Consider the following 24467-nt stretch of genomic DNA (forward strand, 5'->3'; position numbering starts at 1 on the left):
AAGAACAGACAAAACCGCAGAACACAGCTTCTGCAGTTTATATTTAGCTTACACACATGAACAAAAAGTCTCAATTGGGTCGTACATCGTAACCTCTTAGAGCATCTAACCAAATGGATCTGAAATGAGCACAACTCTGTATCTATGCGAAAACATAGGCTCGCAGGCAACCTTATAAAAAGTGACAGCTAACTTATGGATTTTCGTCCACATCGTTACACGTGTACTTATATGGTATAAGGCAGACACAAGCATAAACTTTATGCACACCTTATCTGTAGGAGCAAGTATGTTCAGGAGTCTCCTTTGGTTGAGAGAGAATATAAGCTACGAGTTATGACAGAGGTGGCTAGTTAACATCATCAGTCTTTCTATCGTCCCACTGCTGGGTTGCGGCGTCCTCCCACACAGAAAAGTATTGAGCGTTAATCACCACACTTGCTCTCGTGACTCAATGACGTCTCCGGTCAGTTAAATGATCTAAGTGTAACATGAAAATTCTTGGCAGCAAATTGTATTGCGGTAGGTTGAAAGATACGCTTTTAATCGTTGCGTTTTATTGAGAAAATGATATTAAACTCTTTGTAAAAACCGTTTATTGAGTTAACGTCTGTTGATCAACAGCCATCCTTTATTTAGGTTTGTTTTTGTGCTTTTAACAGCTTAAATGTAATAAAAATTGAAATTAAGAAAGTGGTGGAAAGTGTTATCTGTATTTAACTACTAGTGACGATAGCCAAATCGTGGGAACAAAACTAGCATCAGTCTCATCTAAAACAAACCGCATACAAAATGATTAATCAGTTTACGCGCTAAGTACCGTGACACAGACAGTCATACAAGCAAACATACAGACACGACATAGGGATCAAACTTATAACACTACTCTCTTTTTGCATCGGGGTAAAAAAACAAAAAGTATCCACTGCACTTACAAGAGCCATGTACATATTATTAGTTTCATTCGCATTGTATAACTTTCTCATTAATAGCTTGAAAACTATTTCTAAATATTTTTTTTTGTTTTAAAGAGTGTCTATGGAGTTTCTTGCCGGTCATTCTCCATGAGACCAGCATAAAAATTACTTTGATTTTGAGGGGCTTACTTCTTGACAGTCAGACTTATTTCCTGAGAACGGTATGACAACATTGGTAGATCATATGTTTGTAGGTCAACTATGTAGGTCAACATGACATTATAATTGTTTACAATTAAACAATAATATCACACGTCATGTGTCATGTAATTCAATTTGTTAACAACTACGTGACGCCTGTCAGGAGCCCTTTAATTAATGTATTGTTAATTGTCATCGAAATTAAGCTTTGTAATGGATTTTGTGTCTTAAGTTGTAGGTGTTAAGGTGTATTTTGTGGTAAGCTGTCACTTTTTCAAGTTTTAGAGGAACTGTTTTGACTAGACTTAATTATAAAATCTAAGCAATGGTTAATGGGATAAACAGTGTTAACACGAAATCATAACATTAGTTACATTAGGACCCCTCTATGATTTCGTGGATTTGACATGATAACTTTTGGTAGCCATATTTTTTCTAGTCGTAAGTAACCTCTAAAAATATCATTTAGATCGCAAAGCAATCTTTCAATCTTATTCCAAACAAATAAAATATCCGATAAATGATAAAACTTGGAAGATAAACTTTATTTCTCACTGTTTTATAGAAAAAAGTAAAAGAAGGTTTATATCGAATTGATTTAGGATGGCAACATCGTAAATGTGAAGTAAATAAAACATTACTGGCCGATAAAGAAAGCTACATAAAAAAGGGCGGCAAAACAACTGTCAAACTGTATTTACTGTTTCAGTGTTCCGAATTCAAAAGTTTGATCAACAGATTTATTTATTGGATAAAAAGCTGTTTTACGTTTTTAGATAACTTTTATTTTATGAAAGGGAAACATATCTATTTTATTTACAAAATCTGTCAACGACAATTGTAATCTGTCAAATTTTGTATTAAGTTTTATCTTAAGAAAACGTAAGCAGAATAGTCAAAAATTAAACCCTAAATGTTTTTACTGTGGATTCCTATAATTGATCTATTCGATGTTTTGCTATGGATAGGTAGATAGATTATAGAAATCCACCAGGAACACATCTCGAGGAATCCTGGCCCGCATTGAGCAAGCGTGGTGATTAACGCTCAATCTTTCTCCGTGTGAGACGAGGCCTGTGCCTAGCAGAAGGACGATAAAATGATGAAAATAATGCAAGTGAACCCAAAGGAAAAAGTTAGTATAATATTTTAAATTTTAAACAATTTGATTGACGTTTTGCAGTTTGTAGAGCTTGCTTTAATGTGCGCTAAGATTTATCGCCGTCTTAAAATATAATGATTGATAGACGAAATATTTACGCATTGAATAATAAGCAGACTGGGCACGGGAATGTATGAGCTAACAATAAAATGTTTAGGAATACAGACTTTCTTCTTGAACTTTAAAAAACAGATTAGAAAAAATAAAAACTCTCCAGCTTTATAACATTAGAACAGAAGTATGTCATTTTCTCAACAGAAACAGTGACAGCGCTTTTACACTAGCGGATTTTCTGCTCAGTTCTTACTGGCGGTTTTTGCAAACAATTGACAACTACTGTTGCAAAATATGACGCTTAAAATCGAATGACAGAAATTGTTCTCTCGGTTTTGCTATGCGCGACAGAGGCCAGTATGAAAGCACTGTTAGGCGTCCTCTTGACGTTCAATATAATTGCGCAATATTCCGATATTGTGCAATTGACGTTTAGGGTGAATATTGAAGATTGCGCAATGTTTTTTAGCGAATTTAATTGCAAAATAATTTTGACCGTCTAAGGAACGCCTTATGCTGTAAAAATGATTTACTTGTGTATGAGTCTATCCTAGTTATTGACATACATTCGGCTTCCGTTCATGTACGTTTAGTTTTATGCGTTCAGTTACATTATCAAGAGTTTTTATAGTTGCGGCTGGAAAGTAACGTGGTTTTTGAGAAATTTATGCTTTGAAGTATGTTGGTAAATGTTATGAGGATAATGTGTAAGTAATTCGATTTTTTATACCTTCCTATCTAAATAAATAATGTAAAGTTTTTTCTTTCACTGTTCTACAACCAACAATCTGTTTAGCGATTTAGTTTAACCTGACTTAAGTATATATTTGTGGTTTAAATAATTTGAACTGCATTTTCCTCTAAGAAAGTACAAATTTTGGATTCCTAATATCGAAAATATTTTTTATTGTCAAGTTTTGTTTACTGGGTCAACCAGTTAATAATCAAATAAGGACTTTGATTGAAAGCACTGCTTTAAATATAAACCGCACGAGACAAGCTATCCCAGTCACAGTTAAACGAATCATTGTCTACTGCTCTTCAAATTAGTTTCGAATTCTGTACAGCTGGTCAATGAACAAACCTTGACCTCTAAATAAGAACCTATAGATGTTAAAAAAAATGGATGCATACGACACGCATACATATTTTGTGTACATGCATATTGTTTTTATACACGTAAACCCGGGGAGCTTTGTGGCCGAATAGCTGAACAAAGAAAAAAAATCCCTTTTATTTTCCTAGGTTAGGTTAAGTACATTATCAAATGATATTGCTGGATACAGTATCAGTGTCAGACCTGACTGACTAGAACGCACTCATGTTTTGTTTAAAGCCCTTTATGGACCATGCCCGCGCGACATCTCTTTGATGCGTCGAAGCTTTTTTTGTGTTTTCTCTCTTATGACCTGAACCATCATCATCATCAGGCTATCGCAGTCCACTTCTGGATATAGGCCTCACCAAGTGCACGCCACTGAGATAGATTTTCGGCTTCTCGCATCCAGCTCCTGCCAGCCGTCTTGCGCAAGTCATCACTCCACCGTGCCTGAGGACGTCCTATACTACGGTTGTCGAGGCGTGGTCTCCACTCTAGAACTCGTTTACCCCAATGGTCATCGGTTCTTCGGCTAATATGGCCAGCCAACTGCCACTTCAGCTTGCTGACCTGAACCAACCTTTGCAGAAAAAAGGATGCCATCTAAGTTACGAATGTTTATTAAGTTAATTAAGCTAAGTTAGCGTCGGCAATCGATCACACTTGTTTGTACACAAACTGTGCTAATCTACGCATCAATCATGGTCCGATGAAAACGTAAACAGGCGTCAACTTTGTTCAATTGTGAGCCGATGACACACCGAGGTTGTTCTAGGATTTTAACCTTTTATTCTGAACTTAGAAGCTATATGGAAACCGGCTTTGATGCTCTGGGGATCGATCGCTGATTCGTAGGGTTGCGAAACTGTAAAAAAGTATACATAGGTAAGTATGTAGGTATTGTTGGATTCATAGACGATAGATTAGAGATTAATATAGATAGAAGAAGTACCTACTCTGCTGGAATTCTTGCCGTTTCCTTCGTAGAGGAGTTTCAAAGAATTTTGTGGATTGAGACGTAAAATGACCAACTTCGGCCAGGCAACCTTATTTGACGACGGGAGGTGCTCTTACGTAATAGACCCTTCGAATTATGATATCTGCAATTTGACGTAAAACTGTTATCTGATACGAACAAGGAAATAACAAGCCAGAATTGAAGAGTAAAAATAAAACATTTAATTTTGGCAGCTTCCAGTTTGAACCAGTTTCGTCCAGTTTCTTTTCTTTACCGCCTTTTTTTGTAAACAGGTCGGTATTGATATTGATTTTCAACTTTTGGCTTTTTTAATTCTGTAAAAATACTTTTTTCATAAAAGGATACTTGTAGATGATATTTTACTCTTCTGATACAGTTTTATGTATTGTGGCTGTGGCCAGTGTTATTTGGAGCAATGATCTGTGAATGAATGAACGAGATATTTTCGTTCTGAAGTTATTTTTGTGAACGAATTCCAACAATCGTTGCTCTTGAATTTAGACTGTCATGTTTTTTATTGTTCTTCACTTTTCTTTTAAAAACTATGTAGTTTAATTAAGTATGTTTTGTTTGGTTTTAGAAATGTTTTGGAAATATACCCGATAAAGTTCATTCGCATAAATAACGGTACTAAAATATCTTGTTGCCAATTTATCTTGTCAATTTGTTTAAACTTTACAGATACTCACTATTTATATGTCGATCTATTTAGAGCTAGTTTTTTTAAGGTTAGTGGAAACAAGAAACGTCTGTATTGCGAGATAGAATACTTAAGTAAATCGTTTTCTTCATTTATTTAACATTTTTGTACACATAAAACACAAACAACAATAAATAATAGGAAAATTTGTATAAGGGCACAGCTTATCTCTAATGAAATTTCTTCCAGCAGGCCCGTTATAGGAATTTTTTGTAAGTCACTGCACTTAATTTGTTCTCATCTTCAAGTCCTTTTCAGTCTTTTTCCACCTACCACTTTTTTCCAAAATCATCTAAATTTTTCCAATTGTTCTACCTAAAAATATAAAAAAATACAGAATACCTACCTACTCATTCGATGTGGGTTTCCCCACATTCAGAAACTAACCCTATCTAGAATTTATTCGTGCAAAAGAAACGGACCAACAGAAACGGTTACTTTTGTATTTATAATATTAGTAAAGTCACACTCAGAGACATTTAATGATTACTTAAGTCACTCCTTAGTGACAGATTCTCATAGAAATTCTGCAGGAAAGAACGGCTTAAGTAACCATTAAATGTCTCTGAGTGTGTCTATTAGGTGTGTAATTAAAGTCCCGTATAAATTAATCCACAACAACATTTTCCTGTAACAAAAATAAGACACATGATGACAAAAATACTCATACAAAAATACATAACGAATTACATAGAAATGGACATCATCACTGCAATATTCCTCATTCATTCATTTTAACAGGAATTGGGTCAAGATCGCCTACAGAGAAACTTTACAATATGACATGTACCAATATTGTAATATTAGTCAGGAATGTAATGACAGAGGAACGGAGACTTTTCCTCATCTACTTCCTGGAATATTTGTACTTTGAAGGTAGAATTCCGTGCATCGCGACTGTCGCTTCCACGCACTGCTTACGAAAGTCGCCTATCGCTCGCGACAATAGTCAAACTATGAAAATGTATGGCACCGCTGACGAGGCCCGCGACAGACGCGCGCGGCCGCGACAGTCGCGATGCACGAAATTCTACCTTAAGTTTAATTTCACAAAATAAATGCGAAAGAAGGATTCTGTTTTTCATGCTTTAATGCTAAAATTAGTGAACCGATATGGATGGTATGTAGAGACGGGCATAGCCTACTTATTATGCGGATGATGATCTTACTCTAGGTAATTTAATTAGCACAGTCAAAATTAAATTATAATTATAACTGGTCACGAGTTTGTATCACAAATTCGAAGTTCATCGGTAGGTACGTCTCGTCTGTACGAATAATATGAATGTCTATGCCCTGAACGGCAAAGTTGAGGTTCTAAATTGATTTTAATTATTTATTCGGCTAAAACTTGCTTAATAACAATAATATTCAATTAATCAAACTGCTGCAAATCTAGGCTCAACACAAGATCTATTATTTTATCTATAAATAGTTATTCTAAATCATTGTTTGCAACGTCTACTACTGAATTCAAGTGACATTGTAAAACATGTCATGCGTAAACACAAAGATAGTGAATCGTTTTGTTCGCGAGAGAAAGTAAAAGTGTACCTAACGCACTAAATCCGAAAGTAAAAGGAATTAGAATACTTCTATACATTTTAACGGTACTTATACAATGCTTATTTATCTTTATTTCGCACAACAAAGGTTTTAATCCAAGATGGCAGTTCAAAATACCGTTGCTTACGGTTTTAAAATTAGAATTAGAAAATGGCGAATGAATTTGAAGGACACTCATTGTTTTGATGATTGATTTTAATTGCTTACATATAACAACATTTCATTTGAATCACCATTTATATATCACCACTGCGTGTAAATAATTGTCAGACATTAACAAAATATCAGAGCCAACATGTTTTTATTTCGGACCATAAATTATTTGTCTGAGCCAATAATTAGCTCTCGCCCTACGTATGCGTCATAGACAATGTTGTATTCGAATCTCGAACGCGGCTTTCCCGCCCTCGACGCGTGATCCAAATGAAAACTCCGTGGGAGTGGAAATTCAGTAGGCCAGTTCTCGCGCTGCGAGCGTCAAGTGCGGTTGTCTCCACGTCGCTCTCACCAAAGTTTCCGCGCGAAAGTTTTCACGTAAATAAAAGTGACAAGATAATTTTACAATAGTGTCAAAACAGTGTTTGTATTATTAAGATTTGTGTAAAAGTGGGCCTTCCGACTTATGACCGACATTTCGATTTGTGTAAGTATTTATATATTAGTATATGTTCGTTTTTAATTTTATTTTCGCTTCGAATAATAATTGATGCCGTCTAAATAGGTTATTGGAATAGATTCGTAATGAGTGGTTCTCTCGACAGTTTTATTCATTTCGATTGACACGATGGGAAATCTTCAAAGAGTGTGATGTGACATATTTTTTTGTAATTAAAAATTATTTTAGTTAGTGTCGTTTTATATCCGTTGGGATATCAAACGAATTAATGAAGATTTCTTTAGATACTGTTATTCTCAAACCAACAAAAAATAAATGATAAAGGAGACAAAAATTACGTAATTAAAAATGCATTTCATATTGTTTATTTTTTTGACATACTTTTTAATAAGGAACGGAACTTTATTAAGTAATAACTTTACCTAGTGTATTCAGTGGCGGATTAAGAGTATCCGAGGCCCTAAGCACAGAGCCTGTGTAGACCCCCTATTACTTAAATGGAAATAGAAGGTTGAAGAAATTGACCGAGCGAAGCGAGCGTGATGCACATGTTGTTTCAAATGCGCGAGCGAAGCGAGCGCGAAATTTTTTTCGGACTCGTACGGAGGTAAAATTTATCCCAAACGTACTTAATTATTTGTTTGTTGACAAATGCAAAAACGAAGGCACATAGTTTCTGAATACGCGAGCGAAGCGAGCGCGAAATTTTAATTATTTTTATTATAGACTCAGAACCAAAATTACGTACAATGTAGCCCAAACGTACTTAACTTTTAATTTGTTGACAAATGTAAAAACGAGGACATATAGTTTTTGAAAACGCGAGCGAAGCGAGCGGGAAATCTTGATTATGTTTTAAGACTCAGAACTAAAATTTCGTAAAAGGGCTACATTTCAAACCTTCATTTCTTTCTGTTGGACAAGTAAGATGGATAACGTAAGATCGATAACAACGTCCGCGGACTTAACCGGTGGTCCGCGGACCACTTGGAATGCCTCCAGGCACCACCTGCCCACCACCACCAGGACCACTGATCTAAAGCATCCAAAATTTTCGGATATGTTTGTTATATTGCACTCGTAGTTACAGCGTGAGCTTCCCAACGACTGTACGATAGCGACTTCGGAACGCTATCGTTGCCTATTAATTCTTTGCCCAACGATGAGTAGAAGCCGAAAAAAAATTGTATAACACAATTGAAAAAAAAATCACTGCGATCGTACAACAATCAACAGCACTGCGACCAATCAAGTTTAGAGGCGGGGGTGTATGAAGGGTCACTCCCGAACTGCTCGCGCCTTGTGATTTCGGATATATTGTGGATGAATCTCGATAAAATGTAGGTATAAAATGAAACGCCAGCAGAGGATGGAGGCCCCTGGAGAACAGGGGCCCCAAGCACGTGCTTGTTGTGCTTATAGGGTTAATCCGCCACTGAGTGTATTAAGGAATATTAAATATTATTTCGAATATTTCGACACCTACGTATATTATCGTAACCAACAAAATGACGATTTTGCTTTTTTTACATAAAATGACTTATTTTTACATTTTTAAATGTAAAATATATGTTTAAAAATAATATTAATATTTTACATTTAATAAAAATAAATAAAAGGAAATAAAAATAAGTTGTTTTATGTAAAAAAAGCTAAATCGTCATCGTCAATCGTAAAGATATAATAACTATTTCAGTAAGTAGTAACTTAATACCTACGACATAAAATATTAATTACGTTACCATGTCTTTTCGTAATAAAACATCACAAGTAACTAACTACCTATATGTACATATATAAGTATGTAAGAAAACGCTTGGCACTTATTTCCCGCGCTGGCAACCACAGATTAGTAACATACGTAACTGAGCAAGGAGGTTAATTAAAAGAGTCCCTTTTCTTACATACGAATGACCTTAATAGGTTATGAACCCTTAGACACGATTAATATAGTCTGTGATTGTTTTTTCTTCTAAATAGTGCTGAGATGCAGTATTTAATTTTTTTTTTAATTTCTGAGGGAAAATAAAAATCTATTTAAAGGACATAATTATGCATACTTTAATAGTTAAGAAATGTTTGCCTCATAACATTTGGAATTGTATGCCTTATTATATATAGGTAATAAGCAGGTAATTAATGTTGACATTCTATTTTTACGTTGAACAATATATAGATCAATTACGTTCACTTTAAAGTAGATAATAATGTACGTACTTACTTCTACATTTTCATAAATAATAACTCGATTGCCTTTTTATACTTTCACTAAATAATGTACTGCTTTTTTCGAGCAAAATACAAAAAAGTTCCACACATACAAAGTCCCATAAAGTAAATTAAAAAAATTAACTCATCCCTATTCCCATTTGAAAAGCACATTAAGAGAACGCACTACGTTAATCACTTGAGTAAATGAATCTTTCTCACCCACACACTTTATATATCTTAATAATGTGTTAACATAAAATTAATTATTGTTGCATACCTAAGTATAAATAGTTATAAATTGACTATAATGTTCTTTATTATGGAGGGACTGTCGTTGGTTATGTTAAAGATGATGGATAAAGTATATTAGTGATATTTATGATATGGAATGAGTTGTCATAGGTTTTTGTAACACTTATTCGATGACAGAAGATTTAACCGTAACTTTACATAATGTCCGTCTTACCACAAAAACTTTTAAACGTCAGTTTATGCCTTGTCTAAAAAAATGTCAAATTATGACGTTGACATATGGTTCATTTTGCAGCCAAAATTTTATTAGACAAGTGTAAAACAGGGTTTAAAGTTTTTGTAGTAAGGCCCTGTATGTTTAATCTATTGGATATGTAATGGTTTCCACCATAGATTACTACTTCCATCTTCATTTAAGTTGAAATACATTTTGTTCACCATTTTAAGAGACCTGTAATTCCATTATTTTCAGCTATTCCAAGACCAAATAATTTCTCTCTTCCTTTGATTTTTTAATCTTTTTTATAAAATACCATAACAATAAAGTTATCAGATTCAGATCAGATTCAGGTTCAAATTTCCGCTTACAATCTCCCATTTAAATAATCTAGTCTAGACTTTAAATTTTTATTGTTAACGTTCTTTAAAGTTTTACTTACCTTGCTCTCTAACGGCCTATTGTACGTATCTGTGAATTTGTTTACTAAAAATTACTTTTACATTACTTCTAATGCCAAAATTCTATCTCAAGTGAGAAAATTAACTAATTCTTAGAATAATTCGAATGGCTGTATATCAGCGTCCCACTTCATAGTAGCCAGTAAAATAATCGAGCATGGGTCGCAAGGTGCATATCCCATGTATAGCTTAGCTCTAGCATCCAGAGTCACGTAGGGTGCGTTTATCACATTCCCTCGTCTTATCTTTCAGTAAAGACATCGGTTTTTATGCCAGCGTTGCAATGAAAGAGTACTTAGTGTAAGATAAGGCTTGATTCGCATCTGCGTTTTTTTAAAATCGGTAAAAAAATCTGTACCTATATCTATAAAAATTAAGATCTCGTCTCTGATTTTTTTTGATAATATACATAGTTAATTTAACTAGAAGAAAAATGTAATAGACACGACTGTCTATGAAAAATAAATTGAAAACTCCTTCTTATTAATAATTACGGCTTATAGTTACACTTAGGAATTAGAAACGAGTAGGTAACCATACATATTTAACAGTTCTCTGCCCTCCGATTTTTTTTATTAAAGAGGGGGTTAGATGAGATGTTATTCCTTACCTGTATCCCCCTTGATGTTTTGTTGGGAGGAGCTTATGAGCGCATCCGGCCTTGCTCTCGCTGTGGCGGCATATTGGGCTGACAAAGTGTAGTCTCACTATAAGACAGGTCATCGACACGAAAGAAGAAGAAGACCTGTATCCCACGTATTATTGATACTTTGATACAGAACTAATTCTGTCATTCCTAATCTCTATGGAAACCGCTACTGTACAAGACGCCTAAAACTAACTACATAGTAAAGTACTGAGTCATTAAATAAGTAAATATACATAATTTGAGCGGCAATTTAGTAGCAATTAATAAAGTGCACTAGGAATGTTGTATATAGCTATGTGGTAATCAGCGCAGTTGTCAAGTTCTGACTGCCAATAATGTTATTACTGCACCATAGAAAGGTTTATTTAATGACGGGCTTGGAGATAAAATCACTGCTTTGGCGGTGAACTTTTATATAAACCTAGTTGCGATGAATTAAGGTAGGATCGTTCGAAAGAGTTACTGTGGCTCTAGAAGGTGCTTCAAGAAGAATAAAAATATTTTTTTAGTCAGTAAATGTCTGGCACTTCCTCCCACTGCACCCAAGGCGGGAGGTGTTATCTAATGATCTTCCCGTATAAAAAAGGTGCAATGTTATACCTATCTGTTACGATGTTTAAATGGGCTCCATTTTAAAGGGTTTATTAGTTTACTTACATGAAAAAAAATATTTTTACTAATGAATGAAAATATTGCAGTGTAAAATTGCAGGAAACTTTTGGAAAATTGGTTCAAATGAACGTTAAAACTGAACCCTCATTACTTAGATCTACCAACGTCTTTAGGTCTAGGAGCCCATATCCCCATGAAAGTATTATATTCACTCCCTAAAACCTAACAGGCTAACAAAACACGCATAACATGAGAGAATCCCATACTTATACTAAAATTAGCAATAAGTATACCTAAGGATAATATCATAATCTTTTATGATAGATGCTCCAACTAACGATTATGATAAAGTACTGGATTACTGGTATATGATGCTTATGTAATCTGAGGTCAATGACCGGTTTGTGCGCATTGAGTTTTGGATGTCTCACCGTTCTTCCACTAACAGCTTTTCCTAATATTCCATTTGTTAATTTGGCTAATTTGGACATTAGCCTCTTACAAGTACCTTCAAATTCCTATCTTAAGTAATCTAAACAACAGTTAGACAAAATATCGAGAACGGCAGTAAAAGAAGAAAGGACGCGGTGCGCGTTGTTCCATGCGCTCCTCATAGAGAGTCAGCAAACCCCCAAGGGGTTCTTTCGGGCCAAAGCCTGCTGGGGCTGCGGGATTGTGCGAAAGAGTTACCGCAACCCTGATACATGAAGGACTCAAAAAGGAACATGGTGGGTTTTAGTCAGTAAGAGTCTGACACTCCCTCACGTTGCACCCACAGCGAGAGGGGTCATTTGATGACTTCCCTCAAAAAAGGTTAACGACCTAATGTTTGGATTAGTTTTATAAGGAGAACACGTGTGACAAAGATTTTGTTAGAAGCCTTTGGGTACGTGTGGAACATTTTATGCGTATAATTTTTGGATTAGCTTTCTTTTTCATAAAACATGACGCTGGTTTCCTCAAAGGGTCTCAGAGATTATCTTTCTTTTACATAAAACGCTAGTCTTCGAAGTCCTTAGAGGAACCAACAGAGGTGTATAGACTAGGGAAATGGGATATAGAAAGTGAAATAAGTAGTTGCTAAATACTTTTGCACACATAGCTTTTACAAAAAGTTAAGCAAATTGTTACAGCCTTTTTATCGTCCCACTGCTGGGCACAGGCCTCTTCTCGCACAGAGAAGGATCAAGCCTTAATCATCACGCTTGCTCAATGCGGGTTGGTGATTTCAAATATAATAGTCCAGGTTTCCTCAAGATGTTTTCCTTCACCTTTTTATCAGCCATTGGTGTCCAAGTTATAACTTACAAAGTACATACAAACTTAGAAAAGTTGCATTGGTACTTGCCTGACCTGGAATCGAACCCACACCTTCATACTCGAGAGGTTAGTTCTTTACCCACTAGGCTACGACGACAGATTATGTTTCGTATGTTTAACTTTTCTGTACTTAATGACACCCCATATTTCTAGCTATGTCTAAGAAGTAATTGAGGACACGACTTGCCATTATTCGGGCAGAATTGAGATTCCTGGTTCCATTAAATGTCACTTGGGAAACCCAATTACAATGTACCTGACCCGGAAATTGAACTTGCGAGCCTCATATTCAGTCGAGTGACCAATATCTGTGTGAAAATAGCTCACAATATCGGATAGTTACATGTGTATAAAAATACTGAAAGTAGGCAGTACTTTCAGTATTGTATCGTTGGTCTACTGGTCGCAAGCGCGGCTGCTGTGCTCGAGGTCTCGGGTTCGATTCCCGGGTCGGGCCGAAATCGCTTTGTGGTTTTTCTTAAACTTTCACAAAGCAGCACGTAGTCGGGATAAAGTTACTCGGGAAGAGTGTAGCTTTCCAACAGTGAAATAATTTTTCAATTCGTTCAGTAGTTTCGGGATACTTCAGGGTAGAAACAAGCAAAACAATTTTTCCCCTTGTTATATTAGTCTATACTAATATTATAAAGAGGAAAACTTTGTTTGTTTGTTCGGTTGTAATGGATAAACACAAAAACAACTGGACCGATTTTCAATATTCTTTCACCATTAGAAAGCTATATTATCTGCGAGTAACATAGGCTATATTTTATCTTGGTGCGTTCAGTAGCTCCCACGGGACGCGGGTGAAACCGCGGGAAAACGGCTAGTCTAAGATATTTTTACTAGCTGTTTTCTCGCACACCATGGGAACTAGGTGAAATAATTTTCAAATCGGATCAGTACTTTTGGATACTTCAGGAAGGAAACCAGCAAAACAATTCTTCATCTGTTATATTAGTATACACTAAATAAATACCATAGTAAATGCTTAAAGAAATTTAAGGAAAAATGTTCTGTTCTCTCCCAAATAGAATCATAACAATAATTTATGATACATACGTGGACGAATCTGTCGGCAGGTCACTGGGTTGGGACACAAAACCTCAGCCCCCTTCATATGTCTTCATTAAGATATCCCGAAACAAATGTTCTATAATGTGTTGCTGTACGGTGACCACTTCCATGACCATGTTGCTAGAAGTTCGAGGACAGTCCCAAGAAAAAAAAAATTGATTATACATTAACTATTCTTGAAAAAAAAAAAGTTTTTTTAGCTAGCTAAAAACTGTATCAAAAGAAGATCATAAATAATTTGAGGGATTTTTAAAAGCAATGAATAAATACAAACGCACTTTGGAGTCCACAGAAAATATTTTTTACAAAAAAAAATCTAGGTACTTAGAAAATTTTTGGAGCGGAAAAATAAAAGAAGCTAGATAGAATATGTAAACGATATCCGTTATGAATAAAGATTTAAAACCACTTTACGTGCCATGAATAGCTTAGAATCTGATCGTAAATTATAGCACGCAAAAATCTTCACAGCAAAATGAGGCGGATGCTAAAAGGATTGGGGGATCCCAAAAAAAGGAACGCTTATCCCTTATCCCTTAGGATCCCCGCATACTAAAGACTTAACAGTCGGCCCACAGTTGACCCGATCATCTCCCAAGCCTTTTCCCAACCATGTTGTTTTGGGCTTCCTCTCACCGGATGAAACTGAGTACTAGTGTTTTACAAGGAGCGACTGTATATCTGAACTCCTCAACCCAGTTACCTGGGCAACCTAATACCCCTTGGTAAGACACTGGCTTCCGACAGTTGACAAACTTTTTTAAAGAAAATCTTGATTCCAATCAAAGTTTTCAATCATTCTGATACCGGCTAAATACCTGATCTTTGTAATGTCCGTACTACCATTCATCTTCATACTGATTGATGCGTCCAAACAAACTATCGGCCGACTAAAAGTTTGAAGTGTGCTCTTAGATTCTTAGAAGTTGTTCTTCGTAATATGTATTTGTCAACATGTAACCTTTTTGCTCGGAAAAAATTCTTTACATTTGAGGTTGGATTACAAGGTTAATTCATGTTTAGAAACGTCAAGCGCGTTTTGTGACATATCTTTTTGTTGCTAACTATTGAACCAATCATCTTTGGATCTTCTATGCGTTTTTTGTATGGACCCTGTCCCCACCCACCAACAGACTTGAAACTAGTGTCATCGGAAGCGCAACCTTCGATGGATCATTATTATCAAAACGATTTACTCTAAATGTATGGGGTTTTGGAAATACACGACAATTTAGTATCCTTAATAATCAATTAACTTCAAGTTTGTTAACCAATTACTCGGAGATGCGTGGACCGATTTTGATGACTTTTTTTTAATGCAAAGATAATAGAATGTCGGATATTTCCAAAACCCCATACATTTGCATTAAATTGTTATGATAATTATGATCTATCAAAGGAAGCGCTTCCGATGACACTAGTTTCAAGTCTGTTGGTGGTGGTGAAGATGTCCTTAAGACATCCTACATTGCCTCTTCATACTGATTATTTTAACCGATGATAACTCAAAAACTGCTTAAAAGATCTTGATGAAAATTAAATTAGACTAACTTTGAGATAGATTCTGTAAAATAAAAATAAAAACATCAAAATCGGTCCACCCAACTCCGAGTAATTGGTTAACAAACTTGAAGTTAACTGATTATTAAGGATACTAAATTGTCTTATAGTTCCTAAACCCCATACTTTTGGAATATGTCTCCATAATAAGAAATGATCTATTAAATGAGGCGCATCCAATGACACTACTTTCAAGTCTGTTGGTGGGTGGGGACGTTTTTAGGCATTGTCCTTTATAGTCTTTTAACGTGTTCAAGGTTCGGTAGACCTTAAAGAAATTCAGGCTTTTAAAGGGTTGGGTTCAGAAATGCTTAAAGCAGAAAATATATTTTTCGATTTTTTTGCTTTCATTACATACATCGATATCAGAAAATAACATGAATAAATAGATCTTTATGTAGAAATAAGGTATGTAGCTTTTAGTTGTATAAAACGAAAATTAATGAGTAACAAATTATCTACAGGCCAAAATAACTAGGCTTAAAAATATGGTTTTCTGTGATGTGGCGAATAAATTAATGACTTCAATTGATAGAATTAGTGTAGACCACCTAAATTTTCTAGTTTATGAGCATAAAAAAATCTTGTTTGTCACTTATTTCTCAGTAACCATTTACTATTTGATGTTGCTGGATCTTTACAACTTCCGATGACGTCAAAACCCCTTTTAAGATTAATTTATTTCTATCTACATATTACTATTAACTGGCCATCTAAAATCATGAGCGGTGCAAGAATTATTACACTTTTTACCATTATGACGGACATTGGTTAAGAAAATAAAAGATTTCAGTGCATTACACTTAGACGGCCCACGGAAATGTTATTTAGTGATTTGGAAGTTCGCCAAAGTACAATTTTTCATGTACTTTCTTCCAATTTGACTGATTTACACGTCATTTCGGTTTCATTATGAGTTGACCGAGAATTTGGGTACACTGGCGGAAACTGAAGTTTATGAAATTGGCCGTGAGTGTATTTATTGGTAATAAACATATTATCTCTGATGTGTTATGATGGTATTTACGCTTTATTATTTATTTGATATCAAAGCAGGTTTGTTGAAATATTGGAGATGTTCTTTTGTTTATAAGAATTGCACGCAAAATAAATGTGAGAGTGCTGAATCTAGGACAACTATTCAAAGGAGTAGGTATTTTTGTTGAAATCAATGGGAACTAATATTTAATTATATAGGGATAACTAGGGCAAAGCTAAGCTAGGTAATATTGAGTTGTACAAAAGAAATGGCGTTTTCTTTACGGCTAAGGTAGTTTTGACCAAAAAGACAGAAAAAATTCTGACAACCAAAATAATTCGACCGACATCAAGCAAATACACACAAACCTATTTTTGTTAACATTATTGTTGAACTTACGTGAAACTAAAAGTTTTCATGTTGAAGGTAGATTTATTATTTTTTTCATAGTAATAACTGTCAGAGAACAAAATACAGATTCAGATTTTTTTTAGATTTCTAAACGCCAGAAACATGATGCTATTTTTGAAAAAGATATAAAATAAATCGACTTTTCTTACTTTGCAACTTAAAAAATCTATGTATCGAAGAAGCGTTTATTTAGCAATGCTATAATATCATTTGACAATACCAAAACAAGATGTTATTAATATTATCTACATCGTAAATACCTACATACATTGGCACAAACAAGACATTAAAAGTTTATAGGTAAAGCCTTATACGTGACCTATTTTGAGGCACTAAATATCAGATATTAATTAATAATTGGCTGTTTCTTTGTGATTTTATCTGTGTTTCCATGTTTAGTTTGAAAACTATTGTTGACTTATTTACCTACAGTTTATAATTTGATCCTTTATTTAGTATGCAATAAAGCAAACACTTTATATATCTTTTTTTTTGCCAACAACCTCACAAAATATTATATTTGCCACACAAAATATTATATAAAACTCTAAAATACTATGCAGGTTAAATCGACTTCATATTTATAAAACCAAAACCGATCTCGCCAAAATATACATTACTTACGTAAAAATAAAATGAACCAGGACAGTCCCACCAAAATCATGGAGTTCCTACAAACGGATGGTGAAGCAACGCGCAGTGCAATGGCGTCTATAAATCGCGCCAATTGAACACAAAATTGATACTAATCGGTTGAACGGATCGTTTTATGTGGCCGAGGCGCTGTAGAACTAGTGGTAGGTAGCTACTGTGATTGAACACGTATTTACTGCTGGTTTTGTAGAATACTGAGATACCTAATCTATATTTCTACGCGAATATTAAGTTGATTTGGTTGGTTGGTTCAAAAGGGCTAAATCAATCGCAGATACTATTAATTTGTATTGAAAAATTGTTTCTAAGGCTGTGTTGCTCTATGTAGGTAAATTAAACCATCATCAAATTGCCGATTTGACTAATAAGTTAGCAGTTTACGGCTGGTTGTGGTTTGATCATAGTGACTCGCGTTACCAATCGTACAAATAAATGTTGTTGTATCAGTCAGTGTCTTAACCAGCTGACGCGGTTACTGTCATATGCAGCAAGTATCGTTTGCAGTCTAGATTTACGTTCCGATTGTGGTTGCGGTATTTGTTCAGTGGTTAAATCAAGCTGCTTTGCTGAGATGAAGAAGAAGACATGCTCCTCCGACCACAACTTTTCATATTTGATGACTTTTCAACTGTGTTGGAGTCAGCGACCTTTCCAACCAGATGTAATTAGTATCTATCAGTGTTCCACATGCTGCGTCAGCCTACCTATCTTCACAACCCGATGTTAAAACCGGACTCCATTAAAATTAATTCTTAGAAGAAACATACTAATAGGGTTCCTTTTCCCAATATTAACAGGAATAAAACAATAACTAAAAGGATATAAATCACTTAAATTAAGTACGAAAACAATAAACCTAAAGTTGGTCAATTAAAAAGAAACAATAAGGAACAACTTATAATTCCAGACCAGACCAAGTTAGGCGCAAAACATTAAAGTAAGTGTATCCGTACACTGCAAACTTTTAGTCGGCCGATAGTTTTTTTGGGCTTACAAATCAGTATGAAGATGAATGGTAGTAAGCACATTACAAATATCAGGTATTTAGCTGGTATCATACCGACTGAAAGCTTTACCGGTAAGTCTGACACTAGTCTTACCAAGGGTTTCCTGGGTAATTTAACCAAATTTTATATATCTATTTAACCAAAGAGGAGGTCAGATCTATAGGCAATCGCTCCTTGTAAAACACTGGTACTTAGCTGCATTGGGTGAGACTGGAAGCCGACCCCAACATAGTTGGGAAAAGGCTGAAACTTTGATTGGACTAAAGATTTTCTTTAAAAACAAGCCGTTACCTACCAAGTTGCTTCCAACGGTGCAACTGTCGGCCGACTTTTTAGTCGGGTGTCTGCGGGTGCTCCAAAGTAAAAGTTCCATTACAGGACAGACTTGAGCGAAAATGATTAGCATACAGAACAATAGATTAAGCCCAGCTCGGGAAAATAGGACGGAAATAAATGGAGTCTTTTTGGACAAAAATACGGTTATGTTTCATTCTTTCGAATGATACGATTATTACATCTGATGAAATTTTTTTGGTAATGAAATTCTTTACTATTTTTGTGGTAATATAATTATGTGTTGACTCAATGACATTTATTTTATTTTTATTTATTATTTAATTATTATTTTTTAATGTTTTTACATTATTGACAAGATACATTCTTTGTATTAATTTTCTGTTTTGGATTTTAGTAAGAAATACTACTTAGCGGGAACTGATAATTAAATCTTGATATTGAGTTGTGTAGCAGTGAGTACGTCATGCTCCCTTAGACGGCACTGCTTGCGGTAGCGTCGGCGGTCGGGTTGCCTCCCTCCCTCAAAAATGCGCGAGGGGGGCGATGGCTGATCCTCGCGTTATGCTCGTGAACGGGTGCTGCTTGTGGTGCCAGGTCGTCTTACTGACTATATATAAGTTTTTTTTTTGTTTTTTTGTAAACTCTTTTTATTTTACATATGTTCTGGCTGAGCGGTCTAATTTACTAATTTACTAGTTTACAAAAGAATAGCACATGTAGGTGGGTACTCCCTGATATACTATTAAGTGTAAATAATTGGAGGCTATAATTTTCTGTTCATCAAACATATTCAATGCTTGAGTTAGTAAAGGTATGTAGGGTGAGTGCTAGCTAGCATGTGGTGTATAAATTATTTTACTGTATTGTCCTCTAATGTAATATACAAATTAAATTGTATACAAATGTACATATCAAACAATGTTTAAGGTTCTTCTAACCTAACAGACAGACGTGTTGCTGGGGAGTTTGTTCCGCCACTTCTTCTTCCCAGCAAAAACACATAGGAAGTGGTGAAGGGTGGGCGTTTTGGGGGCTGTCTTTTGTAAATTTATTTTTTGACGTTCGAAAAGTGCTGTTTTGCAGCCAAGTTTGAATAAATGACTTTTGATTTTTGATTTTGTAGGTGTTTATATGCCAAATTCCTGTTTGCCTGTATGTTTAGGCTGAAGTTTAGGCTAAAGTTTATGCTGTAGGAGCACTATGTTAGTGTGGGCCATAACTGTTTATTTCTGGGTGTGATATGATCATATGGTAGATTTGATCAACATTAGTTTGAAATAGATCTGATCAAATAATTGACAACTACCAGATTAAAGAAACCGCGCGACACGTTTTTTCTGCGAATGTGCCGAGCGAAGTTTATGCGTAAAAAAATCTGTAATGTGAAAGCGTTATTAGTCATTACTCATTAAGTAAGCAGTATATGTGAAAAAGTACTGAATACGCACGTCCAGGCGTAAAATAAACAGACACGCAAAACGTACGAGATATTAACATTGTCAAAACATGTCTCGTTTATTCTGACAACGTTGTTTTTTGAGAAAAAATATTTTTGAAGTTAATATGCAATAATATTTACTGTTTCATTAAATGCAAAATGTATTATGACGCTTGACGGATTGAAATATATATATGTCGCAGGGATATGATAAAAACGGGGATTTGATCAAATCACGGTGGATGTTAAAATAACAACACGATTTTATCTTTTCCCTAAACAAATCTAGTGAATTGAACAAATCCCTAAACTGGTTCAGTGAAATGACAAAAAACATGTCAGTTCTTATTTGTGTCGCGCTTGCAAACACTAGGCAAGCCGTAGGTGTCTGTCACGCACGATGCAAAACGAAGAGACGTGCCTGTAAGAAAAATAATGTTTTATGTAATTCACGATGCCACAAATCAGCTACATGTACTTAAGTGATTATTACAAATAGGCACATCATACGCAACTAAAATATTTTTTAAAGAAAATTTGTTCATTAAAAAAAAATAATTGTTCTGAGTAATGGTGATTTTTATATCAATATTTCCTTGTATTGCACACACCTGATTATCATAATTATGTAGGTATATCTTACCCAATAAACCTTTAAAATATCAAAGCAAAATTATTTTGTCATTTCACTGAACCAGTTTAGGGATTTGTTCAATTCACTAGATTTGTTTAGGGAAAAGATAAAATCGTGTTGTTATTTTAACATCCCCCGTGATTTGATCAAATCCCTTAGGGAATTGATCAAATCCCCGTTTTTATCATATCCCTGCGACATATATATAACATCATTACTTGTACTTATTTGTGAATAAATCATTTAGTGAGTTCATATTTTTAACCAAAAGATCGTATAAGTTTAAGCTGTATTTAAATATTTGGTAAGCATCAAAATACTCTTTTTATAAAGACCTGATTACCTATTTTTTTTAAAGTAAGTAGGTACTTACAGTTTATGACATTTCTATTTTGCCTGTAGACATTTTACCTACTACCAAAGAATACGTATAGCCTACATACATTCCTAAATCCACAATGTTCGCCTATACTAACACAACGTCTATGTTATTTCTTCTAAAAATAACTTTTGTAACTTTACGAACATAGGAGAGATAACTCCGATACCTTATCCACAGTTTACCCGACAAACATAGAATTTGTATCAGATTTGCACTCCGAGCCATGTCAGGATTTCCATTTTTTGTCAGACTCGGAAACTAGATCAGATTTCTGCGATGTCAGACGATATTTCTGACGTGAATCGGAAAATGTGTTGACACTGGAAATGGAGCAATGGTGTCTGGATACGTTGTGAATAATTTTATACTTCAAATCAGGTTTTTGGCTTTGACATTTACATGTAAGATGAAGCTGTAAATTTATCTGTTTATGGCCCTTATTAACTATCGGGCTTCCAAAAAAAAATTAGGCTGATTACGGCTGAGCGGTAACATATATTCTAATGTGATAAAGCTGAAGAGTTTGTCTGTTTGAACGCGCTTATCTCGAAAACCACTGCACCGATTCTAGAAATAATTTCAGTGTAACATAGCCTTTTTACGAAGGAATCTAATGGGTTTTTATCTAGGTGCATGAAGTCGTTCCCACGGAACGCAAATGTAACCTCAGCTAACAGCTAGGTAACTCAAAAAGTAAAATTCATCAGAACAAAGTTATTAAAGAAATTTCATATTATTTAAATGTTTAAGCCTTTTAACTGTCAAACTGAACCAACTTTACGAATTAAGAAAGTAATTTAAACTTGCAGAAGGTCACTTAATATCTGTCATTTCTCAGTCTAGATGAAAAGGGTATTCTTAGTCCATTGATTTACTTTATCAGATTCCTGGCTCAGTCATTAGTTTCTAGTGAAATGGGAATAAAATTCTTCAAGAAAGTTCTTCCAGATTTACGTAATCTTAGTATTTCATTCCGATTGCTAGATGACTTTTAGGTTTTCAAACTAAAAGGACTCAATTGATTGAGTGGAAATTTGGTTTGAAATTATGCTTGAAGTAGTTCCTACAGGATGCGGATGAAAGCGTGGGGAAAGCCTCTATTAATTTTATAAAGAACCTAATAATAATAAATACTCAAAAGCTATTTAATTTTAAGTTTTATTAAAAATATTTCTGTCACAGCAAACGTAAGTCTAGAATGATATTTGAGCAGTCACGCAGTGGCGTTTCAATATACGCTTACAAGATCTATTGCTATAGGAAACAACCTCGCATACCCTACAAGATTAAGTGCCCCAAATTGCAAAAAAAGAAAAAAAGCCGTTACGTATTTATTTGGTCCAAAAACTTTGACGGAATTGATTAAAACTTCGACGGCACTTTGTTAGGGTGGGCCGGCCATTTTTCTAAATGGCTTCACCTATAAATTATCTCTTTGTAAAAGTATTCCTATCATTATTTAGGATTAAAAGGGTGTATTCACGCTACTTGAGGCTTGAGGTATTTTTACAAAATAGAGGTCTGACTTTCAAGGTCGTATAACGTTGAAATATGGCGATTTCTTGTCGTATCTGTACCTACCTACTACGTAATATTAAAAAGCTGAAGAGTTGTTTGATTGTTAGTAGGTATGCTTGAAAGAGCTAAGCTCGGGCACCACTAGTTCGATTTGATTAAATCAAATCTTTCAGTATTACTTAGTTAGCCCAGCTAAAACTACGGACAAAAGCTATTTAAAAAAAATATTTAATAAAAGATTGTCGTCTTTGAATATAATTTGTGCTAAAACTATAAACCCTTGTACTTTATTTTATTACAAACTTTTTTTTACTCTTAGACTACTTTGCGGTATCTTGTATCCTTCCTTTGTCAAAGCAGTTTACAAGGGGTTAAGGATATTTAGTTACCGATTTATCTAGACCGAAAAACGTAGTTTTAGTAAAACTATATCACATCGTAAAATTCTATGTTATTTGAACCGATATTGTCTGGTTTCTTCTAACAGAATCTTGCATATTTTAAAAGAGCGTCTAAAATATGGAATGTGTGTATCAAATTACATATTAGGATATTAATATTGGCAATAAATAATCCAATTTATTAATGTCATAAGTTTTGTAAGCAACAGTTTGTTGCGTAATAAATTAAAGTTAAAACTTTATTCGTATCCAAACTTTGACCTTATGTTCGTTGTAGTTAAAATTCCGACCAATATTAGCATATGAGGTTCATAGGCAAAAATTTTCCTCATGGTTAGCGTATTTTTAATTTAATTAATATTATAAACCTGTCAAGTTTTGTTTAATTATTATACTTATTGGCTTGATTAGATTTTGGAAATTATTTCTTTGTTAGATAGCCATTTATTGAGTAATAGTAGTCGACAGCCTACTTTTTATCCGGATGTGCGTAGTAGTACTTACGGAGTGCTATTGAAACCGCTGGTAGAAAAAATATATATTTCGTCTGATTTAATCAAGAGTCGTTTTTACAAAAACAGGTCATCCCTTGTGAAACAAAAATTACGTCCTATCTGGTCCACATCCATCTCGCAGTTTTTACACACTTTTGCACCAAACATTTAAACTAACTCCTTAGTACATTTACAACCAGGACATCATAACTCCCTCTATTAAACACAGTTCGTAATTCCTCTCCTCAAGGGAACGAAATTCTAACAAATGTAATATCACTTTAACATGCAGAATATGTGTAGCTAGTAAAATTCAGCGCAAACTACTGTGATCGTGTCCCTGGCTGTAACTGAAGGATTTGTGAAATGTACATATGTACGGACAAACGATACTCTAGTAGTCTATATCTATACTAATATTATAAAGAGGAAAACTTTGTTTGTTTGGTTGTAATGGATAAAAGCAAAAACTACTGGACCGATTTTAAATATTCTTTCACCATTAGAAAGCTATATTATCTGCGAGTAACATAGGCTATATTTTATCCCGGTGCAGGCAGTAACTCCCACGGGACGCGGGTGAAATCGCGGGAAAACGG

The 24467-nt window shown here is 34.7% G+C and overlaps 1 protein-coding gene across 1 annotated transcript in view; it reads left to right on the forward strand.

Annotated features, from left to right (window-relative positions):
• The first annotated feature begins 7134 nt into the window (after positions 1-7134).
• LOC126056442 (uncharacterized) overlaps positions 7135-24467 on the forward strand; it is an 87893-nt gene continuing 70560 nt past the window's right edge. The window contains exon 1 of the mRNA XM_064040149.1: positions 7135-7321. The gene's annotated coding sequence lies outside the window, so the exon portion shown is untranslated. The remainder of the gene's footprint in view (positions 7322-24467) is intronic.

This window comes from Helicoverpa armigera, chromosome 21 (assembly GCF_030705265.1).
Source record: "Helicoverpa armigera isolate CAAS_96S chromosome 21, ASM3070526v1, whole genome shotgun sequence".
Taxonomy (NCBI): Eukaryota; Metazoa; Arthropoda; class Insecta; order Lepidoptera; family Noctuidae; genus Helicoverpa; species Helicoverpa armigera.